The sequence below is a fragment of the Triticum urartu genome, chromosome 6A (assembly GCF_056163025.1).
Source record: "Triticum urartu cultivar PI428250 chromosome 6A, HENAU_Tu73, whole genome shotgun sequence".
In the NCBI taxonomy this organism is placed as follows: Eukaryota; Viridiplantae; Streptophyta; class Magnoliopsida; order Poales; family Poaceae; genus Triticum; species Triticum urartu.
Genome location: NC_141878.1, coordinates 133,010,384 through 133,031,744, shown reverse-complemented (window position 1 = coordinate 133,031,744; position 21,361 = coordinate 133,010,384).

Sequence of the window (21,361 nt, the reverse complement as noted above, 5' to 3'; positions counted from 1 at the left end):
AATGCATATGAGAGCCACTTAACATTTTCATCATGGTCTTCTCCTCTTGACCCCCAAAGAAAAGAAAGGAACGAGAAATCTTTTCGGGTTTTCTTTTTAATTACTACTACTACAGGCATGAAAAGTAAACTAGCTAAAAGCTACAACTATTTTTATGGTTTTTCTTAAGGTTTTTCAAACACACAAGAAGAAAGCTTAAAAACAAAATAAACTAGCATGGATTATACAATGAAAAAGTATGAGCACCGACAACTGGCATGAGTGTGTGAACATGAATGTAATGTCGGTGAGAAATACGTACTCCCCCAAGCTTAGGCTTTTGGCCTAAGTTGGTATATGGACACGAATCAAAGTTGCAGCTGGGGTCGTACTGAGGAGGGTCTTCGGGGTGCCACTGATTGGCGATCTCCTCCAGATCCCACTGATAAACAGACTGACGGTGAGGATCAAATAGTGGCTCCGGCTCTGGAGCTGATGTCAGGCTCTAGTATGCCTGAACGGCCTCCGGCAGAATAAGGTACGTGCCCGAAAATATGTTAAACAAAGAGGGAGCAGGCAAGGTAATAGTCTCAACGAGTTTCTTATCAAACATCAGTCTATAGTTAAGCATCTTCTTCTTTGTTCTTAACAATAAAAACATGTGCTACCATGCTCTTACAATCTAGGAAAATATGAGGCAGCAGCTTTTCCTCTTTCTCATAGTGCCTAATAGGTATGTTAAAGTGTGCAGCAAGGCGTAAGGCAAAGATTGATACGTCTCCGTCGTATCTACTTTTCCAAACACTTTTTCCCTTGTTTTGCACTCTAACTTGCATGATTTGAATGGAACTAACCCGGACTAATGCTGTTTTCAGCAGAACTGTCATTGTGTTATTTTTGTGCAGAAATAAAAGTTCTCGGAATGACCTGAAAATCAATGGAGAATTATTTTGGAATATAAAAAAATAGTGATGACCCACAAGTATAGGGGATCTATCATAGTCCTTTCGATAAGTAAGAGTGTCGAACCCAACAAGGAGCAGAAGGAAATGATAAGCGGTTTTCAGCAAGGTATTCTCTGCAAGCACTGAAATTATCGGTAGCAGATAGTTTTCTGATAACATAATTTGTAACGAGTAGCAAGTAATAAAAGTAAATAAGGTGCAGCAAGATGGCCCAATCCTTTTTGTAGCAAAGGACAAGCCTGGACAAACTCTTATATGAAGTAAAGCGCTCCCGAGGACACATGGGAATTATCGTCAAGCTAGTTTTCATCACGTTCATATGATTCGTGTTCGGTACTTTGATAATTTGACATGTGGGTGGACCGGTGCTTGGGTACTGTCCTTACTTGGACAAGCATCCCACTTATGATTAACCCCCATTGCAAGCATCTGCAACTACAACAGAAGTATTAAGGTAAACCTAACCATAGCATGGAACATGTGGATCCAAATCAGCCCCTTACGAAGCAACGCATAAACTAGGGTTTAAGCTTCTGTCACTCTAGCAACCCATCATCTAATTATTACTTCCCAATGCCTCCCTCTAGGCCCAAACAATGGTGAAGTGTCATGTAGTCGATGTTCACATGACACCACTAAAGGGATGACAACATACATCTCATCAAAATATCGAACGAATACCAAATTCACATGACTACTTATAGCAAGACTTCTCCCATGTCCTCAGGAACAAACGTAACTACTCACAAAGCATAGTCATGTTCATAATCAGAGGGGTATTAATATGCATAATGGATCTGAACATATGATCTTCCACCAAGTAAACCAACTAGCATCAACTACAAGGAGTAATCAACACTACTAGCAACCCACAGGTACCAATCTGAGGTATGGATACAAAGATTGGATACAAGAGATGAACTAGGGTTTGATATGAGATGGTGCTGGTGAAGATGTTGATGGAGATTGACCCCCTCCCGATGATAGGATTGTTGGTGATGACGATGGTGATGATTTCCCCCTCTCGGAGGGAAGTTTCCCTGGCAGAATAGCTCCGCCGGAGCCCTAGATTGGTTCCGCCAAGGTTCCGCCTCGTGGCGACGGAGTTTCTACCCGAAAGCTTGCTTATGGTTTTTTCCTCGAGAAAGACCTCACATAGCAGAAGATGGGCATCGGAGGGCCACCAGGGGGCCCATGAGGAAGGGGTCACGCCCCCACCCTCGTGGCTGGTGGGTGGCCCCCTCTGGTACTTCTTGCGCCCAATATTTTTTATATATTCTGAAAAGTGCTCCTGTGGAGTTTCAGGAATTTTGGAGATGTGCAGAATAGGTCTCTAATATTTGCTCCTTTTCCAGCCCAGAATTCCAGCTGCCGGCATTCCCCCTCTTCATGTGAACCTTGTAAAATAAGAGAGAATATGCATAAGTATTGTGACATAATGTGTAATAACAACCCATAATGCAATAAATATTGATATAAAAGCATGATGCAAAATGGACGCATCAAATACTGGGTGCTGTGTCACCCTGGGTTATGACTGTTACATGATCGATCGCATCCGGCATAATTCTCCATCACCGATCCAATGCCTACGAGCTTTTCCTATATTGTTCTTCGCTTATTTACTTTTCCGTTGCTATTGTCACAATCACTACAAAACCCAAAAATATTACTTTAGCTACCGTTACCTTTTGCCACCGTTACCACTACTATCATATTACTTTGCTAGTAGACACTTTGTTGTAGATATTAAGTTTCCAGGTGTGGTTCAATTGACAACTCAGCTACTAATACTTGAGAATATTCTTTGACTCCCCTTGTGTCGAATCAATAAATTTGGGTTGAATACTCTACCCTCAAAAACTGTTGTGATCCCCTATACTTGTGGGTTATCAAGAGCATTTTCTGGCGCCGTTGCCGGGGAGCATAGCTCTATTCTTTGTGTCACTTGGGATTTATATCTGCTAATCATTATGAAGAACTTGAAAGATCAAAGAACCAAGATTTTTCCCTCAACTACGAGGGGAGGTAAGGAACTGCCATCTAGCTCTTCACTTGATTCACCTTCTGTTTTGAGTAAGCTTCCGACATCTAAACCTGCTTCTGCTATTAATTCTGATATGTCGCATGTTATTGATGATGCCACTTCTGCTATGCATGATACTTATGATGAAACTACTTCTATGCTTGATACTACTATGCCACTAGGTGAATTTCTTGATGAACAACTTGCTAGGGCTAGAGAGAATGAAATTATTGAAACTAATAATATTGATGAAAGTGATGATGAAGATTCTCCCCCTAGATATGAATTGCCTGTTGTTCCTGAGGGTTATGTTATGGATGAAGAAACTGCTAGAGACTTTATTGCCTGCAATGATATAAGTGATCTTAAGAAATTATTAGCTAAGCCTAAAGAAAAATCTCTGAATGCTAGAATGAAATATGATCCTGTTTATGCTACTTCACCTATCTTTATTATTGATAAGGATTATGATTTCTCTGTTGATCCTGAGTTAATTACTTTGGTTGAATCTGATCCTTTCTATGGCTATGAATCTAAAACTGTTGTGGCACATCTTACTAAATTAAATGATATTGCTACCCTGTTCACTAATGATGAGAAAACTCGCTACTATTATATCCTTAAATTATTTACGTTCTCATTAAAGGTTGATGCTAAGATATGGTTTAATTCTCTTGATCATGGTTGTGTGCATACTCCCCAGGATATGATTTACTACTTCTCTGCTAAATATTTCCCCGCTCATAAGAAATAAGCTGCTTTAAGGGAAATATATAATTTTGTGCAAATTGAAGAAGAGAGACTCCCACAAGCTTGGGGGAGGCTTCTCCAATTACTTAATGCTTTGCCTGATCATCCTCTCAAGAAAAATGAAATACTTGATATCTTTTATAATGGACTAACCGATGCATCCAGAGATTACCTGGATAGTTGTGCTGGTTGTTTTTCAGGGAAAGAACAGTTGATCAAGCTAAAAATCTAATGAATAATATGTTGACCAATGAAAATAATTGGACACTTCCTGAACCAACTCCTAAGCCAACTCCGAAGAAAAGGGGTATTCTATTTCTCAGTCCAGAAGATATGCAAGAGGCAAAGAAATCTATGAAATAAAAAGGTATAAGCTGAAGATGTTAAGAATTTACCTCCTGTTGAAGAAATGCATGGTCTTAATTCATCACCTATTGAAGAAACACACGGTCTTGATAACCTGATACAGGTAGTAAAGGTAAATTCTCTCTATAGATTTGATGAAGTTGATATTCCTCATAATAAGTCTGCTAGCCAATGCTTAGATGAGTTTGATAATTTTATTATTAAACAAGAAAATTTTAATGCTGATGTTGGTAGACAATTGAAACATAATGCTTACATGATTGAACACTTGAGTGATTATACGGCTAGTGTTAAGGGTGCACTTAAACTTATTAGTAAACATGCTTCTATGGTTACCACTCAAGTAGAACAAGTACTTAAAGCTCAGAATGATTTGCTCAATGAATTGAATAGTAAAAATAATGACTTTGTTGTTAGAGTTGCAACTAGAGGAGGTAAAGTGACTCAGGAACCTTTGTATCCTGAGGTCCGCCCTAAGAGAATTGAGCAGGATTCTCAGAGAAATAACGTTGATGCACCTAGTCCTTCTAAGAGGAAGAAAACGAAAAATGATAGGACTTTGCGTGCTTGTAGTGAACCTGTTATTGTCACACCTGATAATCCCAATGATATTTCTATTTCTGATGCTGAAACACAAGCTGGTAATGAACATGAACCTAGTGATAATGTTAATGATGATGTTCATGTTGATGCTCAACCTAACAATGACAATGATGTAGAGATTGAACCTGCTATTGATCTTGATAACCCACAATCAAAGAATCAACGTTATGATAAGAGAGACTTTGTTGCTAGGAAGCACGGTGAAGAAAGAGAACCATGGGTTCAGAAACCCATGCCTTTTCCTCCTAAACCATTCAAGAAAAAGGATGATGATGATTTTGAGCGCTTTGCTGAAATGATTAGACCTATCTTTTTGCGTATGCGTTTGACTGATATGCTTAAAATGAATCCTTATGCTAAATATATGAAGGAAATAGTTACTAATAAAAGAAAGATAACGGAAGTTGAAATTTCCACCATGCTTGCTAATTATACTTTTAAGGGTGGAATACCAAAGAAACTTGTTTATCCAGGAGTACCAACTATACCATGCTCCATTAAAAGAAACTATGTTAAAACTGCTTTATGTGATCTTGGAGGCGGTGTTAGTGTTATGCCTATCTCTTTATATCGTAGACTTGATTTCAATAAGTTGACACCTACTGAAATATCTTTGCAAATGGCTGACAAATCAACTGCTATACCTGTCGGTATTTGTGAGGATGTGCCTGTTGTGGTTGCAAACATTACTATTTTAACGGACTTTGTCATTCTTGATATTCCCGAGGATGATAGTATGTCTATTATTCTTCGAAGACCCTTTTTGAATACTGCAGGGGATGTTATTGATTGCACCAAAGGCAATGCCAATTTTCATGTTAATGGTAATGAGCATACGGTACACTTTCCGAGGAAAAAACCTCAAGTCCAGAGTATCAATTCTATTGGAAAAATTTCAACAATTACTATTGGAGGTTTTGAATTTTCTCTTCCTACTGTCAAAAAGAAATATGATATTCTTATTGCTGGGGACATGCATATCCCCATTGAGGTAACCTAGTGTTATTCGAAAATTCTCCGGTTTCATGTTATTCGAAATGAGTTTGTTAACAAGACCTGATCAACCTTGTTAGTGGATTCCTTTTGATTAGCATGAGATGGATGAATTTAGAAAACACAAATTTTTGTACCCTCTTTTTACTTTATGTTATTTATATTAAATAAAGAAAAAATGGTATTTTCTATCAGTTTTCTGAATTATCCATGCAATAAAAAATACCCCGAAAATAAAAGTTCTCCAAATTCCCTGAAATTTAAATATGTTTTTTCTAGAATATTTGAGAATATCTAGCACTAAGAACACACCAGGGGGAGCAAGCACCTTGCCACGAGGGTCCAGGGCGCGCCCCCTGCCTCGTGGGCCCATGGTGGCTCCCCTCCACTTATTCCACCTACCACACACTCCTTCTTCCTCCCAAAAAATCACCAACCAGCTCAAACCCGAGTTCAAGCTCATCTTGCTGCCATTTTCGATATCCTAGCTCAAAGCTCCATTCACAAAACTGTTTTGGGGAATTGTTCTTCGGTATGTGACTCCTCCAATGGTCCAATTAGTTTTTGTTCTAGTGCTTTATTCATTGCAAATTTTTGCTGCTTAGGTGACCCTGTTCTTGAGCTTGCATGTCAAATTTATTTGGTCAAAAGTAGTTTTAATGCATGATATTGCCTCTAGGCACTTGTAGGAGTAGTTGCTATCAATTTTGTTGAGTTTGGTTCACTTTTACTTTGAGTTACAAAAAAATTCAGAAATTTTTCAGAGGAAGAAATATGTTTAGGAAAATGTACCAAGGTGGTTCTTCAAGGAAGCAAGGACCCAGACCCACAATACACGATGCGGACGAGGAACCACCAAGGTATGCTCAAGTGCGGTCTTGTGAATGGCCGTCAGAGGACTTCATGGTTTGAGCAGGAATAAAGGAGGAATTTGAAGCATATGTGTGTAATGCTGATCTTGAGAGCTTCGAGGCCGATAAGTGCCATCAATACCTCTATTTAACTGATTCATTTGTGAGAAGGTTTAAATTTTCATCATCACGCAATTCTCAAACTGTCCTGTTCGATCTTTATGATAAATCTTATACCATGGACTTAGAAGATTTTAACACTGCTTGTAAACTCCCACAATGGGGTAATGTTAGTGAACCTCGCAAATATGAATTTAGATATTTTCTTGCTAGTATTACAGTGGGGGAATCTAGAGATGTAACACAAGCCACCATATTTTCCTGCTATACATTATTTTGCTCTCTTCATAGGAAGGTGCATAAACGGTAAAGATGAAGCATGTCACATGTGTGTGCCTGATCTTAGCATTCTCAGGAGCGCTGTTTTAGGAGATAAACAATACAACTTGGGGGATATTGTTGCATGTAGGTTGCATAATAATCGTATTCATGGAGATTTCTTTGGTGGAATTTATGCAATTCATATAGCTAACTTTCTTGAGATACCCATACGTGGAGATGATATTGAGTTGTCTCCTTCTTATATAGATTATGATGCTATGGTTCGTCATCAGTTTGTTGAGAGGAATGATCGGTTCCTCCAGTACCAACTAATCTTTGACAGATGACACACCTGTCACGTCGCTCTCCCTTCTCCTACTTTCTTTGACTTTCAAAGGGGAGATATGTTATAACCAGGGAGGAGGCGACCGAGTACGAGAGGAGGGCAGAGACAGCTCGCCTCCAAGCTGCAGCTCTTCACGCAATTGCCGCTGCATCTCAGTACGACCCCAGTTACAACTTTGGTTATCCGCCAGGCCAGACGTGGCCATAGACCAACTTAGGCCAAAAGCCTAAGCTTGGGGGAGTACGTATCTCTCACCAACATTACATTCATGTTCACACACTCATGGTAGGTGTCGGTGCTCATACATTTTCATTATAATATCCATGCTAGTTTATTTCCCCATTTATGCTTTCTTCTTGTGTGTTTGATAAACCTTAAGAAAAACAAAAAAAATAGTTGTAGCTTTTAGTTAGTTTACTTTTCATGCTGTAGTAGTAATTAAAAATAAAACCCAAAAAGATTTCTTGCTCTTCTTTTGCTTGTTGGGAGCTTTCCCGTGTAAATAGTTTTATTTCTTTTCTTGTTCTTTGGGGGTCGAGAGGAGAAGATCATAATGAAAATGTTGAGTGGCTCTTATATGCATTATTGTTGATCTAACAAAGAGCCCGTATTACCTTGTCTTCTCTCTTGAATTGAATGCTTGTAGATTCCAGCTTAGTCCAATGCATGTGCACTATTATTATTATTCACACTATTCGGTCATGCAAGTGAAGGGCAATAATGATGATTATATGATGAACTTATTGAGATGAGAAAAGTTGGTATGAACTCGACCTCTCTTGTTTTTGTAAATATGATTAGTTCATCATTCCTGATTCAGCCTATTATGAATAAACATGTTTGCAATGACAATTAGAGATTGTAGTTGCTTATGCCATGCTTAATTAGCTAGGAGTTTATAATGGTTTACCTTGCGTCCCAACATGCTATTAAAATGGTTGTGATGTGGTATGATAGGGTGGTATCCTCTTTTGAATGATTCTAGTGGATTGACTTGGCACATGTTCACGCATGTAGTTGAAACAAAATAAACATAGCCTCTATGATATTTATGTTCATGGTGCATTATATCCTACTCATGCTTGCATTCGGTGACGATTAATTTTAATGCATGTTCATGACTGTTGTCGCTCTCTAGCTGGTCGCTTCCCAGTCTTTTTCAAGCCTTCACTTGTACTAAGCGGGAATACTGCTTGTGCATCCAATTCCATAAACCTCAAAGTTGTTCCATATGAGTCCACCATACCTACCTATATACGGTATCTACCTGCCATTCCAAGTAAATTTGTATGTTCCAAACTCTAAACCTTTAAATAAACATTCTGTTTTGTATGGTCGAATAGCTCATGTATGAAGTAGGGCTGTCTGTATCTTCCATGTTAGGCGGGCTATTCTCAAGCGGAGTGGACTCCGCTCCTCGCTCACGAGAAAATGGCTGGTCACCGGGATGCCCAGTCCCATGCTTTATGCAAATCAAATCAAAATAACTGCAAACAAAACTCCCCCGGGACTCTTGTTAGTTGGAGGCACTCGTTGTTTCGAGCAAGCCATGGATTGATGCTTGTTGGTGGAGGGGGGTGTTGGGGATATAACTACAAAGTATGACCCGCCCAGGAGGGGCCGAGTCAATCTTAATGGCGGGTTACTCAAAGAAGCGCGACGAGTATACAAGGCGACGGTTCATTATAAGACTTGTAGCAGGCCCAAGCCCAGAGGCGGCTTAAGGCCCATAATTGTAAACCACCATGTATGAGTAAGACTTGTAAAGTAAGGCATGTGAAAGAAGTTGCCGAGATGGACACGTTGTATGAGCCGGTCGGGACTCTGTAGGCTGCCAGGCGTCAACCCGTGTATACAAGGGGACGACCCGGCGGCAGCTTAGGGCAAGAAACAAGAGATCGAGAGCCAAGGTAGCGTATTTCGCTCCTTGGTCATCGAAACCTAGCAATACCACAACAGCTGGACTAGGCTTTACCTTCACCGCAAGGCGCCGAACCAATATAAACCTCTCGTGTCCTTTGTCTGATTAACCCTTTTAAGCTTCCTAGTTGCGATGGATCCATGACTAAGTCCTTTCACTAGCACATCTGCCGTGACAATTCCACGACAGGGGGGTATAAACTTTACCATTCTGTTTGGGAACCGCCTATAATGTGTGTAGCATGGAAGATATCGAGATCTCTCGGTTGTTATGTTGACAATGAAAGTATACCGCTCAAAACATTATTCATATCTATTTCAAAACCGAGCTCTAGCACCTCTACAAATCCATGCTTCCCTCTGCGAAGGGCCTATCCATTTACTTTTATGTTGAGTCATCATCCTCTTGTTAAAAAGCACCAGTTGGAGAGCACCGCTGTCATTTGCATCCATTACTGTTAGTTTACATTGAGTATGACTTGACTGGATCTTTTTTACCATGAATTACTATGTCTAGTCAGTCCTTGATCTCCAGGTGTGCTCTGCATTTATGTTTTGCGGTCTCAGAAAGGGCTAGTGAGATACCATCTTGTCATATCATATCATGATTGTTTTGAGAAAGTGTTGTCATCCGAGATTTACTATTATTGCTCGCTAGTTGATTATGCCATTGATATGAGTAACATGAGACCTAAATGTTATTGTGAATATGGTTAGTTCATAATCTTTGCTGAAAACCTGAATGCTGGCTTTACATATTTACAATAACAAGAGCAAACAAAGTTTGTAAAAGTTTTTCTTTATCACTTTCAGTTTATCAACTGAATTGCTTGAGGACAAGCAAAGGTTTAAGCTTGGTGGAGTTGATACATCTCCGTCGTATCTACTTTTCCAAACACTTTTGCCCTTGTTTTGGACTCTAACTTGCATGATTTGAATGGAACTAACCCAGACTAAAGCTGTTTTCAGCAGAACTACCATGGTGTTATTTTTGTGCAAAAATAAAAGTTCTCAGAATGACCTGAAAATCAACGGAGAATTATTTTGGAATATATAAAAAATACTAGAAGAAAGATCCATGTCAGGGGGCCCACACCCTGTCCACGAGGGTGGGGGCGCGCCCTACCCCCCGTGGGCACGCCCCTGCCTCTTGGGCCCCCTGACGCTCCACCGACCTCAACCTTGACTCCATATATTCACTTTCGGGGAGAAAAAACCAGAGAGAAGGATTCATCGCATTTTACGATACGGAGCCACCACCAAGCCCTAATCTCTCTTGGGAGGGCTGATCTGGAGTCCGTTCAGGGCTCCGGAGATGGGAATCCGTCGCCATCGTCATCATCAACCTTCCTCCATCACCAATTTCATGATGCTCACTGCCGTGCGTGAGTTATTCTATCGTAGGCTTGCTGGACGGTGATGGGTTGGATGAGATTTATCATGTAATCGAGTTAGTTTTGTTAGGGTTTGATCCCTAGTATCCACTATGTTCTGAGATTGATGTTGCTATGACTTTGCTATGCTTAATGCTTGTCACTAGGGCCCGAGTGCCATGATTTCAGATCTGAACCTATTATGTTTTCATCAATATATGAGAGTTCTTGATCCTATCTTGCAAGTCTATAGTCACCAATTATGTGTTATGATTCGTTAACCCCAAAGTGACAATAAACGGGATACTTACCGGTGATGACCATAGTTTGAGGAGTTCATGTATTCACTATGTGTTAATGCTTTGGTCTGGTACTCTATTAAAAGGAGGCCTTAATATCCCTTAGTTTCCATTAGGACCCCGTTGCCACGGGAGGGTAGGACAAAAGATGTCATGCAAGTTCTTTTCCATAAGCACGTATGACTATATTCGGAATACATGCCTACATTACATTGATGAACTGGAGCTAGTTCTGTGTCACCCTAGGTTATGGCTGTTACATGATCGATCGCATCCGGCATAATTCTCCATCACCGATCCAATGCCTACGAGCTTTTCCTATATTGTTCTTCGCTTATTTACTTTTCCGTTGCTATTGCCACAATCACTACAAAACCCAAAAATATTACTTTTGCTACTGTTACCTTTTGCCACCGTTACAACTACTATCATATTACTTTGCTACTAAACACTTTGCTGCAGATATTAAGTTTCCAGGTGTGGTTGAATTGACAACTCAACTGCTAATACTTGAGAATATTCTTTGGCTCCCCTTGTGTCGAATAAATAAATTTGGGTTGAATACTCTACCCTCGAAAACTGTTGCGATCCCCTATACTTGTGGGTTATCAAAGATGCCTCCCAAGACGGGACCCTTTGTATGGTTCAGATTTAACCGTTTAGCAACAATAGCGCCTAAACTAAAATTGGTATCACGAAACAAAGCACGGCGCAAAATAACATTATCAGGGGCACTAAGATTTCGTAGTTCCCGCGACCAATTAAGCATCTACTAGCAAATATTGCAAAGTAACGTAGAACAGGAAAATGTATGCTAGTGATTCTTGCATCAGACACTTTCCTCGTTTCCCCTACAGCAATTGTATCAATAAATCCCTCCACATCGCTACGATGTGGTTCCTCTATGCTGCCCTCAAAGGGTATCCTACAAACCCGGTAAAAATCATAAAGCGCATCTCCTTATGCTCATCATATAAATAAAATTACACTGAAGGTGGTGATCTCCTAGCATGGAAATGAAAATTTTGCACAAAAATATTGGTGAGTAAGAGATACTGTTCGCGCTGGTCGTGGAGGAAGTCGGTTAGGCCTGCATTCTCAGCCTAATAATAAAAATCTTCATGAATCCCGGCTTCTCTCAAGAGCTCATCACAAGGCCATTCACACGGCCGAACCTCCGCAACATGAGGGAGATTATACTTGGGCTTCTTATTCTCTTCACTTTGCTTATCCTTAGAGCTTAGGATCGATGAGCCCCTCAAAAATCTCTTCATCTTTTTCTGAAAAGTTTAGTAACTTAAAATAAAAGTGAACCAAACTCAAAAAAATTGATAGCAACTACTCCTACAAGTGCCTAGAGGCTATATCATGCATTAAAAATACTTTTGACCACATAAATTTGACATGCAAGTTGAAGAACAGGGTCACCTAAGCAGCAAAAATTTGCAATAAATAAAGCACTAGAACAAAAACTAATTGGACCATTGGAGGAGTCACATACCGAAGAACAATCCCCCAAAGCAGTTTTGTGAATGGAGCTTTGAGAAAGGAGATCAAAAATGGCAGCAAGATGAGCAAGAACTCGGGTTTGAGCTGGTGGGTGATTTTTTTCTGGAGCAAGACGAAGTGTGTGGGTGCAAGGATAAGTGAGGGGACCCATGTGGGGTCCACGAGGTAGGGGGGCACGCCCAGGGGGTAGGGCGCGCCCTCCACCCTCGTGGGCACACGGTGAGTCCCCTGATGTGTTCTTAGTGCCAATAATTCTTAAATATTTTGGAAAACATCATATTTCATTTTCAGAGCATTTGGAGAACTTTTATTTTCAAGGTATTTTATATTGCAAGGATATTTCAGAAAACAGACAGAAAATAATATTTTTACTTTATTTAAACTAAATAACAGAAAGTAAAAAGAGGGTATAGAGAGTTGTGCTTTCTAACTTCATCCATCTCATGCTCATCAAAAGGAATTCACTAACAAGGTTGATCAAGTCTTGTTAACAAACTCATTTCGAATAACATGAAACCAGAGAATTTTCGAATAACACTAGGTTACCTCAACGGGGATATGCACATCCCCAAAAATAAGAATATCATATTTCCTCTTGACAGTAGGAAGAGGAAATTCAAAACCTCCAATAGTAATTGTTGGAATTTTTCCAATAGAATTGATACTATGGACTTGAGGTTGTTTCCTCGGAAATTGTATTGTATGCTCATTACCATTGACATGAAAAGTGACATTGCATTTGTTGCAATCAATAACAGCCCCTGCAGTATTCAAAAAGGGTCTACCAAGGATAATCGACATACTATCATCCTCGGGAATATCAAGAATTACAAAGTCCGTTAAAATAGTTATGATTCCAACCACAACAGGCACATCCTCACAAATACCGACAGGTATAGCGGTTGATTTATCGGCCATTTGCAAAGATATTTCAGTAGGTGTCAACTTATTCAATTCAAGTCTACGATATAAAGAGAGAGGCATAACACTAACACCAGCTCCAAGATCACATAAGGCAGTTTTAACATAGTTTCCCTTAATGGAGCATGGTATAGTTGGTACTCATGGATCTCCAGCAGGAAATTCAAGTCTCTCTTATCATAACGTTGATTCTTTGATTGTGGGTTATCAAGATCAACAGCAGGTTCAATCTCTACATCATTGTCATTGCTAGGTTGAGCATCAACATGAACATCATCATTAAACATTACCACCAGGTTCATGTTCATTACCAGATTGTGTTTCAGCATCAGAAATAGAAATATCATTGGGATTCTCAGGTGTGTCAACAACAGGTTCACTAGAAGCATGCAAAGTCCTATCATTTTTCTTTTTCTTCTTCTTAGAAGAACTAGGTGCATCTACATTAGTTCTCTGAGAATCTTGCTCAATTCTCTTGGGGTGACCCTCAGGATACAAAGGTTCCTAAGTCGTTTTACCCCCTCTAGTCATAACTCTAACAACATTATCATTTTTCTTATTATTCAATTCATTGAGCAAATCATTCAGAGCCTTAAGTACTTGTTCTACTTGAGTGGTAACCATAGAAGCATTTTTACTAATAAGTTTAAGTTCACCTTTAACTCTAGACATATAATCACTCAAGTGTTCAATCATATAAGCATTACGTTTCAATTGTCTACCAACATAAGCATTGAAGTCTTCTTGCTTAACCATAAAATTATCAAACTCATCCAAGCATTGGCTAGCAAACTTAGTAGATGGGATTTCACATTTATCAAATCTATAGAGAGAATTTACCTTTACTACCTGTGTCGGGTTATCAAGACCATGTATTTCTTCAAGAGATGGTAAATTCTTAACATCTTCAGCTTTAATACCTTTTTCTTTCATAGATTTCTTTGCCTCTTGCATATCTTCAGGACTGAGAAATAGAATACCCCTTTTCTTCGGAGTTGGCTTAGGAGTTGGTTCAGGAAGTGTCCAATCATTTTCATTACTCAACATATTATTCAATAAAAATTCAGCTTGATCAACAGTTCTTTCCCTGAAAACACAACCCGCACAACTATCCAGGTAGTCTCTGGAAGCATCGGTTAGTCCATTATAAAAGATATCAAGCATTTCATTTTTCTTGACAGGATGATCAGGCAAAGCATTAAGTAATTGGAGAAGCCTCCCCCAAGCTTGTGGGAGACTCTATTCTTCAAGTTGCACGAAATTGTATATTTCCCTTAAGGCAGCTTGTTTCTTACGAGCGAGGAAATATTTAGCAGAGAAGTAATAAATCATATCCTGGGGACTACGCACACAACCAGGATCAAGAGAATTAAACCATGTTTCAGCATCACCCTTTAATGAGAATGGAAGTAACTTAAGGACAAAGTAATAGCGAGTTTTCTCATCATTAGTGAACAGGGTGGCTATATCATTTAATTTAGTAAGATGTGCCACAACGGTTTCAGATTCATAGCCATAAAAAGGATCAGATTCAACCAAAGTAATTAACTCAAGATCGACAGAGAAATCATAATCCTTATCAGTAATAAAGATAGGTGAAGTAGCAAAAGCAGGGTCATATTTCATTCTAGCATTCAAAGACTTTTCTTTAAGCTTAGCTAATAATTTCTTAAGATCAGATCTATCATTGCAAGCAAGAAAGTCTCTAGTAGTTTCTTCATCCATAACATAACCATCAGGCACAATAGGCAATTCATATCTAGGGGGAGAATCTTCATCATCACTTTCATCAATATTATCAGTTTCAATAATTTCATTCTCTCTAACCCTAGCGAGTTGTTCATCAAGAAATTCACCTAGTGGCACAGTATTATCAAGCATAGAAGTAGTTTCATCATAAGTATCGTGCAAAGCAGAAGTGGCATCATCAATAACATGCGACATATCAGAATGAATAGCAGGTGTAGGTGTCGCAAGTTTACTCAAAACAAAAGGTGAATCAAGTGCAGAGCTAGATGGCAGTTCCTGTCGGGTGGTAGGTGCGACATATGCCAACGGGTGGCTTATCATTGTGGGAGCCAGTAAGACGTCGCCGGTGCCTGGAAACGGGATGAGGCGAAGACATGCACGCCGGTGAATCTTACCCAACTTCGGGGCTCTCCGTGGAGATAACACCCCTACTGCTGCTCTGCGGGGTCTCCGCATGATCACTAGATGGACAAGTAGCTACACAATGCTCCTTGAGCTGTTCGGTGGGAGGAGGAAGAAGGGCACGGCTAGCTTGCTTCTTCTCCTTGTGTGGTGTCTAAAACTAGCTGGGGGTCCAACCCTTTGCATGGGCGTCCCGGGGGGTTTATATAGGCCTACCCCCCAGGGGTACAATGGTAATCCTACTGGGCGCGGGGCCCAGCCGTCTGTGACTACGCTCGCCGGCTTCTGCGCCGACTGTTGGGGCCCGCCGGCTGGTGGGTCCCGCCGGCTGCCAACTCCTTGGCAACAGGTAGGCCCCACTGCCAAGGGTCTTGTCGGTGGCTGGTTACTGTTGCCTCAACCTGATGACGAGGGCTTCGTCGATGTAAGCGTGGCTACAGTGCCGCCGTCCGGCGGGCGATCGCCGTAGCCTTACCGCGTCTTGTCTCCTTAATGGGGCGTCTCCTTCGAGGGGGGAAGCGAGCCGGCTGCGGGGAGCCGGCCCCGTCTCGGGCCTACTGGGGGAGGCCTGGCCGCCTTCGGGCGTCTCTCTGCCCGAAGGGGCCCACCGCCCGTGGGCCGCGCTGGCGGCCCGTCATGGGTGACATCAGGGTCAACATGGCAACAGTGCCGCGCCGTACGGGTCATGCCCACTCCGTACGGCGCATTGTGCCAGGCGTGCTCCAGGATTCGGGGGTGACAGGCTTCACTGTAGCCACGCCCCATCACATTGCCGCTAGGTGGATGCAAACTTTGAGGGTACAGTCTCAACCGCTTTGTGGGAGTCGGCTTCTCGGAGTTGGCCTTCTCGCGGCCGGCTTCTCGAAGCCGGCCCTCCCGTGGCTTCTTTTGCGAGGGCTAAAGTCGGGCCGCCTTCCGAAAGCCGGCCTGGGTGACAGCCAGCAAGGGGAAGGCGGCCCCATGTCTTGGATTCTTGAGAGCCGGACGGGCTCGTAATTTTTTCAGAAGGGCCAGGGGAAGCCGGCTAGGCTACCCATGGCTATTTACTCCGATAGTAGTCCCCGAAGCTGATCGAGCTTCGACGCGGACAAAGGGACGAGAAGCTTGGTCAGCTTCCTACCCTGAAGAGCCGGCTTTGCTGGTGTATGCCGATTTCGGGGAGCCCTGCGTCTTGCAGGCGGGAAAGTGGTCGACCCGCATGCTGACCGCGGGCCATGTGGCAGCGAGACCCTGCCGGCGCACGCGCGCGACGGGACGCCGCCGCAGGCCCGGGCCCACCACTCCTAGGCCTCGGCCCGAACGCTGATCTTCTGCGGCCCAGGTGGACCGCTCGCCTTCCCGTGGCGATTTTATTTCGCCGTTAGGGCATAATAAACGCGGGACGTGGGGGAGTGGGAACGATCGATCCCCACGTTTCCCCACGCCTCGCCTCCTCGGCTCCGCCATGCGAGCCTATAAGTAGGGGGAGGAGGGGGAGAGACAGAGGTTCGCATGCTCTCTCTCGCTCCGCCCCTTCTCGTCCTCCTTTCTTCCTCTCGTTGCCGCTGCAGCCTCCCGTCTCAGCGCCGCCGCGCCGCCACATCGTCTTGCTCCCATGGCGCTGTCGAGCTCGTGGGATGGCTCCAACGTCCATGAGGACCATGTTGAGTTCCTCCGCCAGACTCGGCGCCTGCCCGATGCCAACCTCGTGCGGGTCCGCCTGGCGCCAGAGACGGAGATCTCGCCGGCACCGGAGGAGGGCGAGCGGGTCGTCTTCCGCTCACACTTCCTGCGCGGCTTCGGCCTTCCGGTGAGTGGATTCCTGCGCTCCTTCCTCGAGTTCTACAATCTTCAGTCGCATCACCTCACGCCCAACGCGGTGATGCTGCTGTCGGCCTTCGTCTCTCTCTGCGAAGGTTTCTTGGGGCTGCTCCCCATGCTGGAGCTCTGGGGGGAATTCTTCCAGAGCAAACTCGGCACCGTCGTCGCAGGCGTGCCCGCCCCCCGCGGGGCCTTCATCGCCATGAGGAGGTCGGGCGAGAACAACCCGTTCTCGTCCATCCCCCTGATCCAGTCGGTGAAGATCTGGCAGGTCGTACTTCTACGTGAAGAACGTCGCCCAGCAAGGAGACCACGTCAACCTGCCGGCTTACGTGGCTGGCCCGCCGGCTGGGAGGCAGCCCTCATGGAGTTTCCGGTCCAGGTCACTGTCTCAGGCCGGGAACGCTGCCGTCGCCCGGCTTCGGGTGATGATCCAGTCGGAAGGCCTGAGCGGGGCCGACTTGGTGGCCGCCTTCGTGGAGCGCCGGATACTTCCTCTCCAAAGCCGGCCCCACATGATGTGTCAGATGAGCGGCCGCTTCGACCCAAGCCGGCTGAGCACCAGGGAGATGCCTCATGCGGAGGTGTCGTACATGGTAAATCATATCTCCAATTGCAAGCTTGCCGAGGACTGGCGATACGGCAAGGTGCCGTATTCTCGCGCCAACCCTCCGCCCGTGGTAAGCTTTCCTCTCTTTCTTCTTTTTGTTGGTAGCCGGCTTTATGATGGCCGGCTTCTGATCGGTCGGTTCTTCTTAGCAGAACCCCCTTCTTCCGCCGACGACCGGGGCAGCAGGGATAGAACGCCAGTACGTCCCCGACCGCACGGTGGACGACGTCGACGACCCGGATTTGGGGGCGGCCGCCATGGAAGACGCTGTCGTGGGGGACGACGCCGAGCCCGGAGGCACAGGGCTTACCGCCAGCTTCGAGGACTGGCCGGATGATGTCGAAGCCGAAGTCGCCCCGCGTCGCCAGCCGGCGGCCGACCATCAGGGCGCGGGCTTGTCCACCGCGCCGGCTGCCGGCGGCGGCGCACAGAAGCGCCGGGCCGCGTCAATCCTCTTCGGCAGTCGGCCGAAAAAGTCCAAAGCTTCCACCGCGGCGACCAAACGAGATGAGGCGGCCGCGAAAGCGGCCCGCTTCCGCAAGGCGGTGAAGCAGCCTCAGGCGGTCTCAGCGTAAGTCGTCGATTGCCTGGTCGCATGCTTTTCATCATTCTCTTTTGTTCGAACATTCTTCCTAACCTTTTCCCGCTCGCTGGACAGGGCGCCGCTTTCCCTTGATTGGGGTCCGGGCGGCTCCGTAGTTGGGCCGACTGGAGGGTCTTCGGGCTCCCGCCGCGTGGACCCCCGCGCCGACCTCAGGGAGGCCATGGAGCGGAACGCCCGTGAGGTGCGGGAGGAGCATGAGGCGGCGGAAAAAGCGGCCGCCCAGGCGGCGAGGGAGCAGGCCGACGCGGCAGTCAAGGCCCAGGCAGAGGCGGCGACCGCGAAAACGGAGGCGGAGGGTTCGCGTAACCAGCCTCCGCTGCTCGCCATTCCCCTCCGAGCCGTGGCCCCTGACACCCCATTGCCCCTGGCGGAGGAAATCGTCCAAGACCCGCCGCTGATGGAGAGGAGGGAGGACCTCGTGGTCTTCTCGGGGAGAGCGCCGCTGGCAGCGCCAACCGGAGCGGGCCAAGGCGGTCAATCGTCAGCGGCGCCAGAGGAGCCGGCCGGGGGTGAGCCGGAGGACGGAGCCGGCTTCGAGGTGCAGCCGGTGACGCGTCGGCGCGCAGGGGGAGGCGCCGCTCCGCCGGAGTCGCACCGAGTTGCGGGCGCCGGCCAGTCGGCGGAGGCTCTGGAGGCGGCCAGCACCGCCACGTCCAAGTGGACTCCCAGCGGGGGGACTGGCGAGCTGAATGTGGTGGCTCAAGAGGTCCGGAGCCGGCTTCAAGCTCAGGTCGCCCTGCTGCAGCAGTACACCCAGGAGTTCCTGTCGACGCGGGCCGCCATCCGGGTGAGTCTTTCATTTTTGGCCGCTTTAGTCTCTTGATTTCTTCCGTGGGGGCGCGTCAGCGCACCCACTGGTGTAGTCCCCGAGATTCGGGCCGACTGCTGAGCAGTCGGGTCGGATCTTTCTTGACGACTACCTTATTTTTGCTTCCTGTCTGAACTTCCAGGAATATCATAACTCCCGTGCTGCCGCCTTCAACTCCCAGGCTCAGGAGTTGGGTCGGAAGACTGACGACCTGGCCGACAGCCGAAGTAAGTGCTTGATCTTGTCTGTCTCCTGTGGGGGCGCGTCAGCGCACCCACTGGGTGTAGTCCCCGAGATTCGGGCCGACTGCTGAGCAGTCGGGTCGGATCTTCCTTGACGACTTTTTCCTTATTGGTTTTTTTTCTTTCGTCTTTCGTGCTTTCAGGGGCCAACGCCGATTTGAGGAGGGAGCTCGGCGAAGCGCAGGCCGCCCTTCGTGCCAAGGATGCTGAGCACGCTGCCTTGGTCCAGGAGCGTGACCGCCTGGCCAAGAAGCTGGCTGACCAAGAGGAGAGCCACAAGGCGGCCTTGTAGAAAGTGCAGGATAGCGAGGCCGCCTTGAAGGCAGAGTTTGAGACCGAGGCGGCGAGCTGGCCTGAGACCCGACGAGCGCTGGATGAAGGCTTCGGCTGCATCGAGGACTTGATCGACGGTAAGCCGCCTTCCTCGCTCCTCTCCTGCCCCTTGCCGCCTGGTTTTTGGCCTGACTTTTGCTGCTGCCTATTTTCTTGTGCAGACTACTTTCTCGGCTACTCCGCCTTCGCCGCCCAAACCATCGAGGCCCATCGCGAGGCGCGCCGTCAGGCGGGGGTCAACATCGCGCTGGACGCGAATCGGACGCTTGAGGAGCAGCTCTTGGCTGTCCAAGCGTGGCTGCAGCCGGCTCACCGGATGCTTCGCCGGCTCCAACGTGCCGGGGCGCAAGTGTTGGCCGCCCTCTGGCCCGGCGAGACGATCCCCCGCACCCCAAGCCGGACTGCCGACTGGCTGGAGGTCGCAGTCGGTCGCTTTGAAGCTTGGAAGGCGTCGGCGGCCCGTCTTGGAGCCGGGCAGGCGTTGGAGTTCGTTCGAGCTTGGTATCCAGAGCTGAACCTGGACCAGCTGCGCACTTGGCGGCTGGAGGCCGACGCGGAGCTGGAGGAGGTGCGGCCGGCTATCGCCCAGCGTGCTTCGACGATCGCCGAGTGCACCGACATCAGCGTTTTTGCACCTGAAATCAATGATGACGGCGTTGGCCAGCCGAAGGAGTGGTTCGGGATGAACCCGGCGGTGGGCGAGGATTCGGCAGAGGAGATCGCCTCCAGCGACGAGGGCGAGGATGACGAAGAAGAGTATGGTGAAGACGTCGAGTCGGCTAGTGGAACAACCGGCCGGCCTCAGGCTGACCATGCCTCCAGCAACAAGGCGCGTGGAAGCGCGCCCTCTGCGGGAGGCGGTGATCAAGCCGAGGTTCGCCAGCCGGCCACTCCTTCAGCCGGCACAACCGTCTCCGCCGACCAGCCCGGCTCGTCGGTCGCTCCGCCAGCTTGACCTGTCGTCCTTATTTTTCCTGCTTGTTGCCTTTTGAACAATCTTTATTAAGCTTTCGCAGTTCCACCCACTGGGGGTGTATCCAAACTATGTTGAATGCTGGCCTCTTGGAGGTCTTTTATGTAAATATTATTATGTGCATGTTTGGTTTCCATTCGCGTATGCTTTTTATCCTTAGGCTTTTTTCTTTGCCGCCTTCCCTCTTTGGGGAGGCAAGTACTCGAGCTTTCTTGGATTGAAGTGAAGTGAATGGAAACCGGCCGGCCGGCTACTTTGGTAGTCGGTCGGTGGTAGGCGGCAAACCGGCTTTCGTTATATTAGTCCGTTGGTCCCTGGCCATTTTTCGTGTGGGCATCCTTTCCTGCTTTTGACTCTTGCCAGCCGGACAGCCGGTTCTTCGAACTGCGACTTTGGCAAGAGCTAAGCCTGGGTGTCGGCACACTACTTGTCTGACCGCGGGTAGGACTTCTAATATAACTCCAGTCGGCCACTCCCCGGGCCGACTAGTCGAACCCGGTGCCGGACAGAACAAGTAAATGAAATGACAAGGTCATAAGCATGATACTTTTCATTCAT